General features: G+C 54.5%; 1 pseudogene; it reads right to left on the reverse strand.

Moving 5' to 3' along the window:
• Positions 1-1460: 1460 nt before the first annotated feature.
• LOC123324989 lies at positions 1461-1557 on the reverse strand (annotated as a pseudogene).
• Positions 1558-19528: the final 17971 nt, after the last annotated feature.

The following is a 19528-nucleotide window of genomic DNA, read 5'->3' on the forward strand; positions in this document are numbered from 1 at the left end:
CATATCAGATAAAGGGCTAGTAGCCAAAATCTATAAAGAACTTATCAAACTCAACACCCAAAGAACAAATGATCCAATCAGGAAATGGGCAGAAGACATGAACAGACATTTCTGCAAAGAAGACATCCAAATGGCCAACAGACACACGAAAAAGTGCTCAACATCGTTCGGCATCAGAGAAATCCAAATCAAAACCTCAATGAGATACCACCTCACACTAGTCAGAATGGCTAAAATTAACAAGTCAGGAAATGAGAGATGTTGGCAGGGATGCGGAGAAAGGGGAACCCTCCTACACTGTTGGTGGGAATGCAAGCTGGTGCAGCCACTCTGGAAAACAGTATGGAGGTTCCTCAAAAAATTGAAAATAGAGCTACCCCATGACCCAGCAATTGCACTACTGGGTATTTACCCCAAAGATACAAATGTAGGGATCCGAAGGGGTATGTGCACCCCAATGTTTATAACAGCAATGTCCACAATAGCCAAACTGTGGAAAGAGCCAAGATGTCCATCAACAGATGAATGGATAAAGAAGATGTGATACACACACACACACACACACACACACACACACACACACACACACAATGGAATATTATGCAGCCATCAAAAATTGAAATCTTGCCATTTGCAATGACGGGGATGGAATTAGAGGGTATTATGCTAAGCAAAATAAGTCAATCAGGGAAAGACAAGTATCATATGATCTCACTGATATGAGGAATTTGTGAAACAAGACAGAGGATCATAGGGGGAGGGAGGGAAAAATGAAACAAGATGAAACCAGAGAGGGAGACAAACCATAAGAGACTCTTAATCTCAGGAAACAGACTGAGGGTTGCTGGAATGGTGGGGCGTGGGAAGGATGGGGTGGCTGTGTGATGGACATTGAGGAGGGTATGTGCTATGGTGAGTGCTGTGAATTGTGTAAGACTGATGAATCACAGACCTGTACCCCTGAAACAAATAATACATTATATGTTAATAGAAAAAAATTAAAAAATAATAATAAAAATAAAAAGTAATAAGACCACACACACACACACACACAAAAGAGAACTGTGCCCATTCTTCCTCCTGTGGGCATTTGGGCAATTCACATTCCTCTTTCCAAAGCCAGATTCCTACCTCTTGGCTTTGGGCTTTGATATCAGCGGCCCTGAGCCCAGGCCTGGGTGAATCCCCGCTCCTGCGGGTCTGTGGGCTCCCTGCGGGAGCCTGCCTGAGGTCAGCTCCGCTCATCAGCTCGCCTCTCCAAATCCTCCAGCAAGCCCCTGGAAAGGGGCGATTCTGTCCCGTTCCTCTTGAGTTTTCTCTTTCTCTCGTCCCCCCCAATTGTATAATTGTCATATAATACTGTATACATTTAAGGTGTACAAAGTAGAGATTTATATATATATATACATAGCAAAATATATGTATATATTACAAAATGATTAAGATTAGTTAGCACATCCAAAAATATGGAACGCTTCTCGAATTTGTGTGTCATCCTCACCCAGGAGCCAGGCTAATCACGTCTGGGTGGTTACCATTTTAGCACTTATTTCTAGTGGCCTAGCTTGGTGCTTCCTATATATGAAGCATCAAGAAATAAACGCAAACTGCAATCACTTTGGAGTAGCCCTGATAGCATCTTCCCTGAGTTCTGAGACTCTATCAGACAAGGACTTGAAGACGTCCCGATGCAGTTGGGCAACTATACAAAGAGGAAGAGCTCTGAGCCTCAGGGGCGTGACTCGGGGAGCCGGCGAGATACGCAGGGAAGGCCACGAAGCCTCGAAGCCTCGTTTGTCACAGGTCACCTGTTTGCCTTTGCCTGCTGGGGGGCTGATGAGCAGTTGTTGCCCGCGTGGCCTGGGGGGGCTCCCGGAACAGACCTCGGCCCCTAGAACTCCACTTACATAACCAAGAGAATGGGCGGTAGAACCAGCAGGAACTAGGCCCGAGACAGGCGTTTAGCGGCTGTGAGTCCTGCCGCAAAGGCTCCAGCCCGAGTCTCAGCCACATTCCAGAGGGTTTGCCTGCGATGCAGGCCACACGGGCTGGAGCCAGCCTCCCCTCCACCCCTGGGCCAGCTCGCCCCTGGCCCAGCTCGCGGCTCGTTCCTGTCCCACAGCTGTCTGGCCAGAGGACAGCAGGTGAAAGCAGCCGGCTCATTGTTCCCAGGAAGCCTTTAGCTATGCCTGCCACCCCCTCCCCCGGCCGCCGGCCGCGCAGACCTCCAGCTTAGTGCGTTTCCCGCCGGGAGGCCCGCTCTCCCAGCCACTGTGACCCGGAAAGGCCTCGGTCCAGACCCAGCCCTTGAAAGTTCCCCGTGTCTGCGCCTTGGGGCCTCTCCGGGGACACGCCGCCACCCGTGCCGCTGGCCCCTGGGGAGCTCGGCCGGGGGCCCCGATGCCTGGGGGTCAGAGAGCACATTCCAGGCCCAGCGGCCCACCCCCGCCGGCCACCCCGTGTGGCAGCTCGCCTCCCCAGACTTCAGGCAGGCCACTGGAGGGTGGTAACTGGGTCATCGTCCTCTTAAGTTATGTCTAATGGCTTAGATGGGTACTTCACGTATCTCTGTAAAGCATTGAGAAACAAACGCAGAAGGCCATGTGTTTGAGCCACACGCTAGCATCCTCCCGAGATTCTCAGAAACTGTGGGGTGAGCTCTTCAGGGCCTCCGGAGTGAAGCTTGCCAACCCCGGCAGGAGGAGAAAGCCGGCCCAGCAGGGGACACCGGTGAGGTGAGGCTGGGCAGCCCTCAGGAGGGGTGCGGTGAGGCCTGAGGCCTGGGGCAGGAGTCTCCCTCCCTCCCTCCCTCCCTCCCAGCTTCCTCTGCTCTCCCGCCCCGGGCCTTCCCCTCTTTGTCACCCCGTGGCTTTCCTCCCCTATCTTGGGTGGTGGGGGTGGGCAGTGAGCATGAGAACAGACAGAACCGCAGTGAGGTGGGAGTTTGGGGACAAACTGTGGAGGAGGGAGGCGGTTAGGCCGGGGGCTGGGCCACCAGGTCAGGAGAAGAATGTGTGACATCAGAGGAAGTGAGAGCCAATGGAGGCCGCGGTGTCACATCAGACCTGAAGTAAAATTCGAGACTCTTCGCAAACAGGCCTGGCGTTGGCTGCATCGGAGAGCGAGCAGACCCCTTTCATGCAGGGGGTGCAGCAAGGAATAGGAGGGGTCAAGGGAGGGTGGATGCTGGGGGCTGGGCGGGCCACTGCTTGAGAGAGAAGGCTTTCTTCTTCCGTCCCCAAGGGTTTCCTCCTTTTCTCCGTGGCCTCTGCAGTCCAGATGGCAGTAGCCCGGCGCAGTCATCTGCACAGAAAGAGGGTAGTGAGATGGGGCAATTTACCCCTAAACTCTGCGCCACAGTGTCTCAGACCCCTGGCAGCAGGCTCGCTCCTCATGGAGCCGCTTACAAAGATGCCACTTAATTAGGCAGCTTAAGTCATCCGTGAGGGCAATTACTTAGCGTCCCTGTGTGAGATTTTCCAGCCTGGAAAGTGGAGTCATCATTCTGCACACCCTCTCCCCTCCCCTGCCCCCAGGAGTCCCCCTACTCTGCTGTCCCCCCTTCCTTTGGCTGACCCAGCTACCCCTGAGCTGTCCTCCTCCTCCTCACCTCCCTGCACCCGGTGCCTCCCGGGTCACAAGCAAGTGTGGGGGGCCCAGGAAACTGCCTTCAGAATGGCTTCGCTAAGCCCCCTGGGGACACCAGTCTCCCTGGCTCCCGCTCTCCCGTTTCTCCGCCATGTGGTCCCAGCTGTGCCCACGGTGAGGCTGTCACTCAGTGGCCGGAGAGCAGGCCGATTTCTGGCGGCTCCCAGTGCATGCCAGACTCTCTCCGGGGCACCTCCCAAGGTCCCCAGGTCCTCCCTCCCAGACCCACAGTTGCTGAGCATCCCTTGGTTTTCTTTAAAAGCAGCTCTGGCCAGGGGCATCCTGGGATCTAGCAGAGCAGATGGGCTCCAGGAGAGACGGAATAGTTGCTAGGTTTGGGGGGCTCTCCTTGGAGTAGATAAGGGGGATGACTGAGCTGGTGACCACAGGGTCCTGGCTGTGAGGCCTGCCTTTAACTCCAGGACAGAAGGGCCCTAGGACACTGGGACGAGGTGAGGCAGGTGGGGTGCCCTGGCCCCACATTTCAAGGGGTGCTCGCTCTCAAGCTTGAGCCATTCCCTCCTGGTTCCCCTCTCCCCTTCGGGGCACCCTCACGCCCCCAGTGAGGTGCTAGATGGAAAGCGCCAGAATGAGAGTCCGCGTGGGTGCCTTGCCCTAGATCAAAACCCTGCACCTGAGTGTTCTTCTGTAAAATGGTTGCAGTAAAACCCTTAAAACCCTGCCCTACCTACTTTTGCAGGCTTGCTGTGGACAAGTGTGTGAGAGGGCAGTCATTGGAACCCACGAGATGCCGGCAGCCCCCTCAAAATGCACCCAGCGCCGGGGCGCAGCCGTGCAAGCCGCTGGGACCATCACTGGGAGCCGGCTCTTGTCCTGCCCAGCTCAGCTTCTCCAGCGAGGAGGCTCACTCGGGGGCCAGACTTCCTCCAAGAACAATGAGAGAGGAGATGCTGTTTTCCCCGCCGGGGGAAGCTGGTGGGGCGGGGTGGACTGCAGGTCTTGGAGAGGTCAGGCAGAGCCCCAGGAAGGCCTCCCCATGGAGCAGGCATCACTGTGCCAGCCCTTCCCCCGGGGCCAGCTGTAAGAGCTGGTTTCTCCTGCTCCCCAGGCCGGGAGTCGTCACTGCCGCTAGCGTTAATGGCTACCAACACCCTACAAGCTGCTTGTTGATTGCCTTCAGTACCCACTGTAAGATGTGTTTGTGAAGACGCTATCTGCACTTTCTAGAAGATTCCAGGCTACCTATGGGAAATGCAGACCAGAAGGGCAGAATGAAAAGCCAGGAACCATGGAGCCTGCCGCCCCGGTGTGAATCCCGACTTGGCTACTTACTGGCGATATACCTTGAGCATGTTTCTTAACTGCTCCGTGCCTCAGTTTCCCCTCTGAAAATGGGAATGGAGATAATTACGGCATCCACTTCACTAAGCTGCTACGAGGATCAAATGAGTCACTGTTTGCAAAGCCCTCAGGACAGCCCGCATCTGGCGTTACACCTTCCCAGTGTCTGTAAAATAAATAACATGTAAGGGAAATAAGAATGGGGCCACACTGATGGGAAGAGACGGTATGCAGTTTTTAAGGTGGGGTTTGTGGGCATGGCTCTCCCAGGAACAGTGGCCTGCATTCTTGCAAAGCATTGTGTAAATCAGTTCTCTGACACGTTGGGGTGGGCGGCTAGGGTTCCAGGGGCTCCTGAAATCTGTGCTGCCATGTGTAATGAGAAAGGCCTTGGCTGAGGTAGTGTGTGGGGCTGATTCAGACAAATCGAGGGACTGGGTGAGGACAGGACAAGCGGACCTTTATATAATGTTACATCCCTGTTGGGTCGGGCCCTCTCCAGTCCTCCCAAGACTTGGGAACACAGATAAAGACTGTGACTTCCCATTGCTCCAGCCCAGGCTGGGTGTGGAGTTGGGGTGGAAAATATGCTTTCCTGGCACCCATGGGACCTCAGAATAGTGGGTCGCTGTGGACCCACCCACAGGGGGACAGCCCTCTCATTAGTGGGTCCCACCAAGGGCCATCATGTGGGCTGGGAGCTTGTAGGCTCAGGCTGTGCTGGGGAGAGAGAGGGTCATTGGTCCCTCTAACTGACGGAGCTCCCTGGGTACGGACCTTACCGCTAATGTGCACAGCCTGACGATACCAGGGCGGCTGGGAGTTTGGAGGTTGAGTTGTCCAAGCATATGGAGGCTGGCCAGGCATTCAGAGTCCAGGGCCCTCCAAGGCAAAAATAACTCCTGAAGCTTTTAAAAGCACACAGCTGAGTCACTGATAACCAGTGAAAACCACTGACAAACGTTTACTATGCACCAGGTGCTCAGTCCTAGGAGTGTTATCTCCATTGTAGAGACGAGACAACAGACACACAGAGAGGGTAAGTAACTGTTTCAAGGACACACAGCTTATAAACACTAGAGCTACATTCAAACCCAGCCATTTTGGCTCCAGAATTCTTGCTCTTAACCACAACATTCAACAAGCCCAGAGTCACACCATGACATACCTACACTCTAAATACGGCACTGTAGGGACACCTGGGTGGCTCACATGGTAGCTCCGGTCGTGATCCCAGTGGGATGGAGCCCCGCGTGGGGCTCCCTGCTCAGCGGGGAGTCGGCTTCTTCCTCTCCCTCTGCCTCTCCCCCTGCTTGTGCTCTCTCTCTCTCTCTGTCAAATAAATGAATAAAATCATACATACATACATACGGCACTGCAACCCGGACTCAGAATGCATCAGCCACCAACTTTGAAGAACTGTACTCATTACCTGAGGGAGTTCCAGCCCCGGGGCAGGACAAGGGAGCAGGTGATAAACCAGTGCACCCCTGAGGGGGTCCCCCCTCCCCCCGCTGCTTTCTAAGACGCCTGGGCTCCTATTGGCTCCCACGGGGTTTGTGAGTGATTAGAACCCTCTAGACAAATTCTTTGCAGCCAAACCTCCCCTACAGTGAATTTCTCAAAATTATTGGTTTGGGCCCATTCTTCTCATCTAATAACGTCTCTGTTGTGAATAACTCTCCAGTCATCTGAAGCACGCTCTGTGTCATCTGTGGGTCTGATCAGCCTGTTTTCATTCCAGTCACTGAGGAAACAATGAAGGAACAGGACGGGGCAAAGACGTGTTCTTCGCTTACTGTTATTTAATCAACTACAGATGGGTCCCCCGTGGACTCTCGCCCTGCGCATTGATCCGAAAGGTTCTAACAGGAAAGCTCCTCGTTTCCACTACCCTGCAGCTGCTCTCCCAGTCTCCAGGCTTCTGTGGCCCCCTGTTTACCTTTCCTCGGGATCCTGTGTGCCCCGCCTGACGTGGGGGTGCGGTGTGTCCTTGGGGACAGGTTCTGAAACCAGAGCCGCTGCTCAGCATTCCCTCTATTGTCTTGAAAGCCAACAGAGCAGAACAAACCTGCCTGGGATTTGCATTAAGCTGGGGCTTTGGGAGGCCCGGGGCCAGCAGCAGCTGTTGCCAAGGCAACCGGTGGGGCAGAAAAGAGTAACAGAAAAGAGCCTGGAGCCTCGGCTGGCCTCCAGGGGGTCAAGGAGGTGAGGGGAGGGCCAGGGGTTGGGCCCAGGTCCAGTGTTCAGGAGCAATTGTTCCAAAGGTCAACCGTGGATCCCCCGCTGGCTCTGGCTGGCCGGGTCCGCTGACAGGTACTCTGAGGGTCAGCCTCGTCAGGGGTCTACCCGGCCCGCCCTCCGCCCTGCTCACCAGTCCCTGCTCCCCTCCTCTCTTCCTCTGTTGAGACTCTGACCACCCCTCCCCTGCCTTTCTCAGGTAAGAGAACAACAGCATCCAAAGACCGAAACATCAAATAAAAATCAGATGAAAACAAGGCCTGGGAGGGACCGGTGGTGGCCACACCAGCAGACCCACCCTGCAGCTTCAGCCAGCACCTTGACCTCCAGAGGGCCTGTCCCAACATCTGACCCAGGTCAGCGACGCATCAGACACCATCTGGAAGACCCCCTCCGGAGACTGGCCAAGCCCTTTCTTGGGTCCCTGTCATTCGCAGCCACCCCCGAGGAGCCAGACTTCACCCTGTGCCCAGCCCCTAGCCGTTCCCACTTCCGGAACAGGAAAACCCTGCGGGTTCTAGGTACCCGCGGAGTCCCCCGCCTGAGCACAGGCTTAAGCCATTCCTCACTTCTTCAGACCATCTCTGCTTCATTCCCACCCCACCTACAGGCTCAGTATTTTTGGTTAGCTCTGTCTTTCTCAAAATATCCCAATCAGAAGAATCACTCAGAGGCACGTGTTTAGAATTCAGGTTCCTGACCCCCACCTGAGACCCGCAGAATCAGAACCTCTGGGAAGGTTAAATAAATAAATAAAATCTAAAAAACTAACTAAATAAAAAGGGCGCCTGGGTGGCTCAGTCTGTTGAGCATCTGACTCTTGATTTTTGGCTCAGGTTGTGATCTCAGGATCCTGAGATTGAGCCCCACATGGGGCTCTGCGCTCAGCGTGGAGTCTGCTTGTCCTTCTCCCTCTGCCCCCTCCCACCTCCCACATCCCCCCCGCCAACCCACCCTCCACGCGCCCCCCCCCGCTCATGCACATGCGTGTGTGTGCGCTCTCTCTCTCAATAAATAAATAAATAAATAAATAAATAAATAAATAAATAAATAAATAAAATCTTACCCCACACCCAACTCTGGGAAAGTTGCCTTGGAATCTGTCTTGGACAAAGTGCCCCCAGTGATGCTTCTGTTTGGACAAGGCTGGGAAACCTAGGCCCAATTATGTGTTTCTCTTCTTAGGTCCAGCCCCTTATCTCTGTCTCTGGGCCTCAGGGGCACCCTCTCAGCTGCAAGGTGGGACTGATCCGCAGAATTGGGCCAGCACGCCCACACACTGCCCCCCCACTCCAGGGAGGCGCTGCGGGAGGTGGTGCCGGTGAGCGTGGCCTGTGGCCCACCGTCGGCTTCACGCTGGCCCCATTGGCTCTGTCTGTTCCCTTCTCCACCTTGGTCATTCCCGGGGTCATCCGGGTGCCGTTGGGCGCTGTGCGGTGGGTAGCGCATTGGAGCCTATGGGCTGGCAGCAGCTTGAGCCCCATAAGAAATGGGTGGGAGCCCTGCAATACTGACCAGGTATCTCACATGTCCCTGCCCCAGGAGCTGGAGAGGAGGTGATACACCTGTGACATAAGCTGCCACCACCATATGCATCGACCCTGCCAACACTCGAACATTCCATGCTGCTGTTGCACCGTGGCAGCACCAGGTACTGTGGGGCTGGAGCTCAGTAGCTCTGGGTGGCAATCCTGGCTGCCACTGCCGACTGCTGGGATCGCAGAGCATTCAATTTCCTTATCGGTACACATGGATAGCAATGAACTTCACAGAGTTGCTGTGAACATTACATATGTAGAAGGTGCAGCAGAGTACTTTGCAGACTGAGCACTCAACACACGATAGCTCCCTTTCTGTATCTCTTTTCTCTTTCTGTTCAGATACAGGCTGATTCATTAAACCTCTCTCATCTCCCCTTCTTTCTGGTCCTATTGAAGCACTTCTGAAAAAGGTTAACATATAAAAATTAATTGAATTTCTGTATATTAGCATTAAACAACTGGAACATGATATTTAAAAAGACCAGTGTCATTTACAATATTGTTTAAAAACATACAATACTTAGAAAGGAATTTAAGAAAAGATGTGAAAAAATTCAATGCTCAAAACACTAAAGGTTGCTGAGAGATATGAAAGAAGACACAAATGAATAGAAAACTATCCTATGTTCATGGATGGGAAGATTCAGTATGAAGGTGGCAATTCTCCCCAAGTTGATGTATAGTTTTGGTATAATCCTGATAGGTCTTCATTTTTTTTTTTTTTTAAAGATTTTATTTATTTGACAGAGAAAGAGATAGCGAGAGCAGGAACACAAGCAGGGGGAGTGGGAGAGGGAGAAGCAGGCTTCCCGCTGAGCAGGGAGCCCGATGTGGGACTCGATCCCGGGACCCCGGGATCATGACCTGAGCCGAAGGCAGACGCTTAACGACTGAGCCACCCAGGCGCCCAGGTCTTCATTTTTTAAAAATGGAAATTGACAGTTAGATTCTAAAATTTATTTGGAAATCCAAAGACCTAGAAATAGCCAAAAACGATTTAGAGAAAGAAGAAAAAGTTGGGGGGCTTACACTACCTGACATCAAGGTTTACTGTGAAGCTCTGTTTATTAAAGCAGTGTGGTATTGACACAGGAAGAGACAAATACATCGACGGGACAGAACAGAGAGTCCAGGGATAGACCCACACTTACAGGTTCAGCCGGTCATTGACAAAGTCACTGAAGCAATCCACTGTGTGTTTTTTAACAAAGGTACCAGCACAACTGGAAGACCGCAGGAAAAAATGAACATGATCATTACCTCACCATATATAAGAATTAATTCAACATGCATTATAAATAAAAATATGAAAGCAAAAACATAAAACGGAAAACGTAGGGTAATAGCTGTCTGATCTATGGGTAGGCAGAGATGTCTTTGCTAGAGCACAGAAAATAGAGCCATAAAATAAACAACCGATGAATTAGACTTCACAAAAATTAAGAACTTCTGCACCTCAAAGCCAACCTCAGAATAGACAAGCCGCAGGCTGGGAGAGAATACTTGCAAAACAGATTATCTAACAAAGGACTTGTAGAGATAATATGTAAAGGATTCCTACAACTTAATTAAAAATGCCAATTAAAATATGGGCAAAAGACTTGCCAAACCCTTCATGAGGGAATAAATTCAACTGGGCAATAAATATATGGAAAGGTGCTCAACATGATTATTCATTATGGTTCTAATTTCATGAAATTCAATGGATTAAATTGATTAACTTCATGAAATTAAAATCATGATGAGATACTGCTTCACCCACTAGAACAGTTAAATTAAGAAGACTTATAACTTCAAGTGTTGGCAAGAACTCCCATACATTGCTGGTGGGGGTATAAAATGGCGAAACCACTTTGGGCAAAGGTGGGGCACTTCCTGATACAGTTAAACAGATACACTATGACCCAGAAATCCCACTCCTAGCTCTTCATCAAAAGGAAATGAAAGCACACATCTACAATAATACATGTACAAGAATGTTCATAGCAGCTTTATTCATGATAGCCAAAAACTGGAAACAACACAAACGTCCATCAGAAAAGGAATGGATACACAAAGTTTGGAATATCCATATAATTGATTTTTACACAATAAAAAAGGGGTAAATTAGTGATACATGCAATACTTGGATGACCTTTATAGACAGCTAAACTACACTGATGACATACGACCTGTGATTGGCTCTGGGTGAGGGCTTGATCAGGAAGGCCACAGGGAACTCTCTGGAGCGATACAAAGCTTCTGTATATCTTGGTAGGGGTGTGGCTCATGTGGGGATATGCATGTGTCAAAACCCATTGAACTGTACACTTAGGATTAGTTCATTTTAATGCACATAATTTTTACTCTAAAAGGACTACAAACAGGTATTGATGCTAATAGTAGGTTTCCTTCTTTCAATGGTCTGGGTTAATAATTCTGAAACCACTTTGCGTGCTGTGGGCTTGAGCAAACAAGAAAAACGTATTAATGATCTTGGGAACCACGTTTCTTACTTGGGGAAGGGAATGAAAAATATGGAAAGTGGATGAAGTAGAATGTAGTTTTGTGGGACTGGATTGGAGGCATCAGCATGAACCCAAGAGTTTTCAACCTCTTTGTCTCTATCTTTATGTAGAGGTAAGATACAGATATATTTATAGACATAGAAATATAGACACCGGGGGTGGGGGGCGTGTGTGCGTATTCCTAGCTTCTTGAACTATTCTTGCAACTTTTCTATAAATTTGAAATTATATCACAATGAAAAGTGACAAAAATAGATGTCTTTTGGAAAGCTACCTTAAATTCCTGGAAGACGTTTGGAGCCAAGTTGATGTACCAGACTCCTTGAGAAAGAGCCCCTGTCTCCTATTCTCACTTCCTTACTTGGAGCTGAAACCATGGTGAGTAATGCGTCCACCTTGACGTCCTACAGAGACACTTCTTCACGTCTTTGGGGCTTTCTGATTCTCCTCCCAGCCAGAGGGTGACCTCTGTCAGCTCTCCCCATGTCCCTCTGACAACCTCCTGTGCTTTCTGTTTCTCATAATGGAAGAATTAGCAGGGACACATCGAGGTCACCTCTGGCACCCCCTCCCTCACCTGCAGGCGGCTTCTATTCCAGAGCAGCCCCTCTGAAGAGTCCGCGGGTCCTGGGAGGCGCAGTGGTAGAGCTGTTCTCGCTCATGGTGGGTTCACGCAGAAATCCCACCTGAGTCACAGACTCTTTACAGTTGTGGGTCCTGTGAACTACAAGTAAGGGACGCCAGGCACTGGAGGAGTGACAGAATTAGGGAGGGCGCTTGATGCCAGAGACCGCAGTTGTTGGGCCGTGACAATTTTCGGCTTCCCAGAAATTATGTTCAGTGGGGTGTTTTGTCGTACTTATTTTGTAGTGTTTCGGTTGGCTTGCTTGGTTCGTATGCACATCCTTTATCTCCATAGAAATGTCGAGGAGGAGTGTGTGTGTGTGTGCATGTGTGCATATGTGTGCACATGTGTGAGTATGTGGGGGGTGTGTGTCAGACCAACAAAGAGACCCGGAGAAGAATGGAGGGAGAAGAGACCGCAGGAGAGACAGCGGGGGTGAGGTGGTGACAGAGGCTGAAAGCCGGCCGTGTAGACAGGAGGGGTGTGTGCACGTGTGGGGAGGGGTGTACAGGAGAGAGCAGCTGAGGGCCTCAGTGAGTGTGTGTGTGAATGTGACTGTGAGTGCATCATGAGGGTGTCATGGTGATCCTCTGAGTGTCTGTGATTGTATGTGAGCATGTCAGGGCTCATGAATATATGTGTGCATGTGTATGTGAGCATGTCAGCATGTGCCTGTGAGTGTGTGAGTGTGCGTGTGTGAGCACTGCCTGTGTGAGTGTCTGAGCACGTCAGCATGTGTCTGCGTGTGTGTGTGTTCGTGGGTGAGCGTGTGAGCATGCACTTGTGAGTGAGCATGAGTGTGTGTGTGAGCACATCAGCATGTGCCTGTGAATGTGTGCATGTGCATATGTGAGCAGGTCAACATGTGTCTGTGTGTGTGCATGTTCGTGGGTGAGCATGAGTGTGTGTCCGTGAGTGAGTGTGCGTCTGTGAGAGTGTGCGCGTCCGTGAGTGCGCGTCTGTGAGTGTGCATCTGTGAGAGTGTGCACGTCCTTGAGTGTGCATCCGTGAGTGCATCTGCGAGAGTGCGCGCCCGTGAGTGTGCGTCTGTGAGTGTGAGCATCCGTGAGTGTGCATCTGTGAGAGTGTGCGCGTCCATGAGTGCGCGCCCATGAGTGTGCGCCTGTGAGTGTGCGCGTCCGTGAGGGAGCATCTGTGAGAGTGTGCGTGTCCGTGAGTGCGCACCCGTGAGTGCACGTCCGTGAGTGTGCACACACGCGCAGCAGGCGTGCACGGGGGAGGCTGAGCAGCAGAGGCCGGGGCGCCTTGCCCTCTGCTCACGGGCGCTCCAGATCCTCGGGGCCGCCTCAGGGCCTGGGCTTGGAGCAGGAAGCAAACAGGCTCTGCGAAAAGGCTGCGCAAAACCACACCAGAAATATTCACGTCCAGGACAACCCAGGGGGACTGGCCTCGGCTCCCCAGCTCTTCTTAACCCCCTGCCCACCCCCCTGGCCCCCATGGAGGGGAAATGGAACAAATGTCTGCAGAGAGGCCAAGAGCAAAGCAAGCTGTCTGGAGGGGCTTGTGGCCTCTGCGGAGGAGAAACACAGAGGAGGAGGGAGAGGGACAGATGGGGCGAGGGGGAGGGAGAGATGGGGCAGGGAGGCAGACACCAGCAGGCCTGAGCTGGGATTGGGGGGGGCACCGCCGGCAGCAGAGCCACGGAGGGGCGAGCCTGGCTTGGTCCTGAGCAGCTTCCGCGCCCCCCTGCAGGAGAGGCCACCCTGTCCCCACCCGGCCAAGCTCATTTCTGGGCAAAGAGGCCAGAGGACCGTTCGGTAGCGCAGGGCCTCAGCTGGGATTGGGGGGGCACCGCCGGCAGCAGAGCCACGGAGGGGCGAGCCTGGCTTGGTCCTGAGCAGCTTCCGCGCCCCCCTGCGGGAGAGGCCACCCTGTCCCCACCCGGCCAAGCTCATTTCTGGGCAAAGAGGCCAGAGGACCGTTCGGTAGCGCAGGGCCTCAGCTGGGGGGTGAGGGGTGGCAAACAGGGATGGCTGTCTCCTCTGACCCCGGCCACGGCCGCCTGTCTGGACACCACAGCGGGGAGGCACACGGCTCCCTCAGCTGAGGCCTGGGCTCAGACCCCTGGCCCGGGGGCTCAGACCCTTGGCCCGGGGGCCCTGCTGGCTGGTGTCGGGTGCCAACAGGTGCAGTGTGAAGAAAGGCCAGAACAACCAGCCTCTCTTCGGTGGCCCGTGTGTAACGTTGCTACACCAACTCCTTTTCCATGGCCCTTCCATCTGCACCAGGCCATGCCAGGGCGGCGGGGGGGGGGGTCCCCATCTTGCAGCCCGGAGACCTCCGTGTGTCCCTCTGAACTGCTGTGGAGACTGTCTGAATGCAGGCCCCCTGCCCGGCGCTGCCCCAGGGTCCCAGCCCTGCGCTCCCGGCGGAGGCTGCTTGCTGATGGTCCACACGCAGTCAGGAGTGACTCGGAAGCTGAGGGCCCCTCGCAGGACTGACGCCCAGAAGTTGGCGTATGACTCCTCTGCCTCCTACCTTTACGAGGGAGAGGAGTATAAACAACCCGGTAAGGACGACCGCTTAGCGGGAGAAAACTGGCCATCTTTCTCTAACGTGGGAATGCATGAAGTGCTCTTTCCCGCCTGTGAGGAGTGGGACCATTGGGCATGTCATTCCACAGGAATGCCTTCTGGTTCGGGTTGTTTATGTTCTCCTCCCTCATTTAGCATGATATTCAAGACTGGTCTCTGTACTAAAAGAGACCTCACTTCCCGGGCAGCTCCTCCTTGGTGGCGTGGTGCTGGGTAGATGAAGACACGGTCCCTGCCTCACAGGGTCCACCGTGCTGGGACAGAGACCAGCGCCGTGTTGCCAGGCCCGGGGGCCCCGGCGCCCAGGGAGACTGGGCATCACGCTGACCCTGGGCCTGCTACCTGCTTCATACACACTTGTGCATCTAACCCTATGGCATCAGGTTTTACAAATGGGGAAACCGAGGCACGGAGCATGTAAGTGCCCCTGAAACCCAAATCACATGGCTAGTGAATCAGATTCGAGGCAAGCCAGGTTCCTAACCGCTGCCCACTATGGCCTTGAGGGAGTGGACGGTCGAGGCTTTCTGCGGGGAGGGCCCAAGGTGTGAGCTCTCCTGGAGAAGGCGTGTACGTGTGGGCAGTGGGGACAGCGTGCCCACCCTTCCAGCAGCGACGGCGTGCGGGGGCAAGGCTCAGACACGAGGAGGAAGTGTGTCGGCTGTGTGTGTTGCCGTGCCTTTGAAAGGCCGCTAACCCGCGTCTTCAGGGTCACAGGACGTTTATGGCCACCCATAAATGGGCAGGTGCTGGTGAGCCAACGGCCGGGCACACTGCCACGCACTTTGGATCCTGGAGAACTCGTCAGTCATTGACCAGGTGGCCTTCCTGGCTGCAGAGGCTGATGCAGGGGCCCGGAAGAGCCATGGGGGCGTGAGGAGATGGGGACCATGGCCAAGCCTCCGTCCCCGGGCCTCCGTTTGCCGTGTGTGACCCGGAGACAGGAGGCTTCCTGGCCTCGCAGGGCTGCTGAGGGGATTGAAGGAGTGGACGGTATCTGTGTGCGTCCCCTGGAAACTTCTCTCTAGGTGTTGGGCGTTGTCATTACAGCGGTCAGCAGAGCGGCCAGCGGTCTCGCTCCCAACTCTGAGCCAGCCGGGGATACCTCTCCGAGCCTCAGTGCGCCCCGCAGTCCATGGCGGTCCCTGACGCTGAGGCCCCCCCAGGTCCAGAGCGGTCTTGGCTGCCCAGCCGTGCGGCTTCCTTCCTGCCTGGGCTCCCTCGGCTGGCCTGACAGCAGGCGTGGGCAGCCTGGCGGCTTTTCCTTGTCAGATAATGATATTCCTGGCATGTTTATGAGGCACAGAACACCGTGTGCCATCTGGTGCTGCGGGAGCGGCGGTGCTTCGTGCCCGGCCTCCTCCGGACTGACCTCTGAGCTGGGAGGGGCGCAGGCCGGGCCTCGAGCTGCGCTGGGTCCAGGGCACCCGGACGCGGGCCGTGGCTCTAGCTGGGGCGGCCCCATCTTACGCCAGGGATGCGGGGTCTCCACAGCGCCACGGAGGCCGGACTTGCTGAGGGGAGCAACTGAATGGACCCCGGACGTGCCAACCAAAGCTGGCCATGGGGCGTCCCCGGGGCCGTCGGGCCCCGTCCTGAAGTAACACCCAGCAAACCCCTAGCCCAGGTCCCGACACGCACAGGCTCTGGGCTGAACACTCGGGAATTCCATGGTTTCCGCCTGGGGAGACGACCCTGACTTACATACCACGCATCCCACCGCCGGCAAGCCCCCTCCCTCCCCTGCGGGCAAACGAGCGGGACCAGTCACAGGGAGCAGACGCTGCACCCGGAGCTCCTGTTCCTGACTAGGAAAGAGGCCCAGGGCCATGCCACCAGTCTCAGTTTATTCTCGGCGAAGCTTCACCTCTCCGCTGAATGGTTTCTCTTCCCTTACGTCTCATTTCTACGGGGGCCTGGCCTCAGGTCCTTCGTTCACACGTTTGTAAGGTGGCTGAATGACTCTCAGCGGCCTGTGATATGCATGTCCTCCAGGATCCCCCTGAGATTTCAATCCCCCCTGCTGCAATGCAGGCCGGGGCAGCAAAACGAATCAGGTCCAGACTTTGTGGGCACCCAGGGCCCCGTGAGTAAGTGCTCTGAGACACATACAGGGAAAGGCCTGAGGAAGCGTCATGTTTGCCCAGGGAAGGGAGGCACGGAAGCGGGGAGAGTTGCTCGGGCCTGCTGCGCCACCCCCCACAAGGAGGCCCGGGGCGACCCTTCCTGGGGCCAGGGCTGGGAAGGGCTTGTGGCCTCCAGGTCGCGGTGTGCCAGAGGACCAGCCCAACCCAGGAAGTTTGTGCGAGAGTCTGTGGTGATCTGCCCCGAGGCCTGCATGGACGCACAGGTGACAATGACAGGTGTGCCTCCTGAGGTCGGGAGGTCGGCTGGTCAGGAACGGGATCTGCTGTGAAGGGTCCTTGCTCTCACCGAGGCCACTGCTGTCCTGCCTTCCTCCCGCTCGCAGGAAAGGAGCTGGCTGTCCTCTGAGGAACCTCTTCCCCTGCTCCCATCCCATTCCAGGGAAGATAAGGGAAAGGGGGAGCCGCTGACCCGGACCAAGAGCCCAAGTACAGGCAACGGCATTTCTCCTCACATGGCCCCAAACAGGAGGAAACTCACATGCAGGTGGACTTGCTTTCCGGGTCCGGAACAGAAGCAACTGTTCCGACCGCACTGCAGGACCTTTCAAGGCTACCCTTGGGCCTTGGTCGGGAACCAGATGTGAGCAGGGGTGTCCACACCCCAGTGTGGAGGCGGGAGCAGCTCTTTCTCCTTCGCCCGCAGATCCTATGGGCTCATAAAACTGTGGGCCCCACCACGGCCACAGCTCGATGTCCTCTTCCTCTGCTTTGAAAATCCCAGACACAGCAAGCAGCCGATACATGATGTAAATAAATATTGAATTTATTTTAAAAATGCTGTATCAATAACTTCAGCTCCCTGACCTTGTCCACATTCACCTAAAGACTCTAAACCCAGTGTGCGGCACATAGTAGGTGCTTCATAGATATTTGTTAAATGTGAACAAAGAACTCTTCCCTCCACCTCCGGAGAACAGAGCCTGTGACTCAGGGTCCCCACGGAGAAGCACCTGGGGCCTTTGTTCTCGAGGGGCCTGGGCAGCAATTTGAATGTGCAAGCCCAGAGGATGCCCATTCGCACCCAGCAAACACACCACGCACATTAATAAACAAGGCACAAAACACACGTTTGTGCAAATGCACGTACAAAAATGCAACAGTGTGTAAACCATGTCCTTATCAGTAAGTAGCACTTTATCAACAGAGTGACGGGTTCCATGCACAGCTCTTAACGCTGCTGAGCCTCTGGCCCTGTAGTTCAGAGAGGCCGACCAGTTTGTCCAAGATCACACAGCGGGTATACCCAGATGCCTCATCGTCCCTCCCCAGGTCAGAGGGAGGGGAGAACAGCCTTGGGCTGTTCCCGCCGGAAGCAGAGGTTGCAGAAGGGGGAAGAGGGGAGGGCTTGATGGTTTGCTGAATGGCGACAGCTGCAGTTAAGCCCACCCGGACACATGGGGACCGAAGCAAACCCACATGAAAGGGGAGAGGGTTTTGCAAGCCTATAGGTCCAGGTCCCACAGAGGGCTTCCTGCGTGCAGGGCGCTGGCTAGACCATGCCCCTCGCTCTGCCGAACACCCAAGGACTGGGAACCCATGAAGAAAGACTTGCAGGAACGTGAGGCCACTTGAAAAGGAGAACGAGTATGTATCTCATACTCTCTGTGGGCCAGGCTGACGAGAGGCTCAGGGCACCTGAAAAAACAGGGCAGGGCTCTGCCCTAGGGTAGTTGGCAAGGCAGTGAGAGAGGCTCCCAAAATCAGAACACAAAACCCCGGGCATTCTGGCTTCCTCCCGGCAGGGTCCCATCCGTCTCTTGGTGCCCTCGACCCAGGTGGGTTCTGAGACCCAGCAGAGCCTGGAAGGCCCCGAGGTTGCCTGTCACACTGGGCTGTGCCCCGAGTAGCCCCCAGCTCCCCACCCAACCAAGGGTGATGAGCTTCCTCCAAGGCTGGCCTGGCTGTGTAGGGTGCCGGGTGGACGCCACGTCTATGCACCTGCCATCCTCACGCGCCCCTTCTAACAGCACACAGCACCCCCCAGCTCCTGCAAAGGCAGGGGAAATTGTCAGCTGGGCGAAGCCTGGCCTTAACACGCAACACCCCTCCTTTGAGTATCGCCTGATTCTGGGCTCCCAAACACCCCTCCCTGCCTTCCAAGTCTCCCTCCGCCGCCCCATGCTTCTTTCCACCTAGGCCTTCACGCCCTCTCCCAGGCCCTTGGCCAAGAGGCACACACCCATCTTCAGATCACCTGGTGGGCGTCTAAGAAACACTCTTTCCTGCTCCCAGCCTCCAGGATGTTCCCAAAGGTTTAGGGTGGGGCCTGGAAATTGTGTTTCTAGGAGGGTCGGTCCCGGGCGGTCCTGGCCGCAGATGAGACAGAAGCCTCTGCTGGAGAATGCGTGCTCCACGCTGGGCTGCTCCAGTGTGCATTTTGCTTGGCTGTGGTTCTGGGGTGAACTGGTTTTGAGAGCTTTTTCCCACACGGTCCTCCTTTTGGGGAGATTTGTGATCAAGGTAACACACGGAAGGACATGAGGGGCCTTCACAGCAGATGACCATCGTTTACAGATGAATAAACAAGCTCATCTGAGGGGCAGCTGAATTCACAGCCGCTTTTCCAGGACGGTTTTCCTAGACGTCGCATGGGGAGTTCTGCTCCACATCTATTCCTACATCTCTGTTTTCCATCCACATGCGGCCTATCCCTTGCACGTGTCCCCCCAACGTGAAAGGGGTGAAGGAGCCAGGGAAAGGGGTGTGGGTGGTCCATCAGGTTCCCTGCTAGATCCTTCCATGGTCCAGTTAAAATGGCCATGTTGGGGCACCTGGATGGCTCAGTCGGTTAAGCGACTGCCTTCGGCTCGGGTCATGATCCTGGAGTCCCGGGATCGAGTCCCGCATCGGGCTCCCTGCTCGGCGGGGGGTCTGCTTCTCCCTCTGACCCTCCCCCTCTCATGCTCTCTGTCTCCCATTCTCTCTCTCAGATAAATAAATAAAAAAATCTTTAAAAAATTAA

The sequence above is a fragment of the Neomonachus schauinslandi genome, chromosome 5, assembly GCF_002201575.2.
Source record: "Neomonachus schauinslandi chromosome 5, ASM220157v2, whole genome shotgun sequence".
Classification (NCBI taxonomy): Eukaryota; Metazoa; Chordata; class Mammalia; order Carnivora; family Phocidae; genus Neomonachus; species Neomonachus schauinslandi.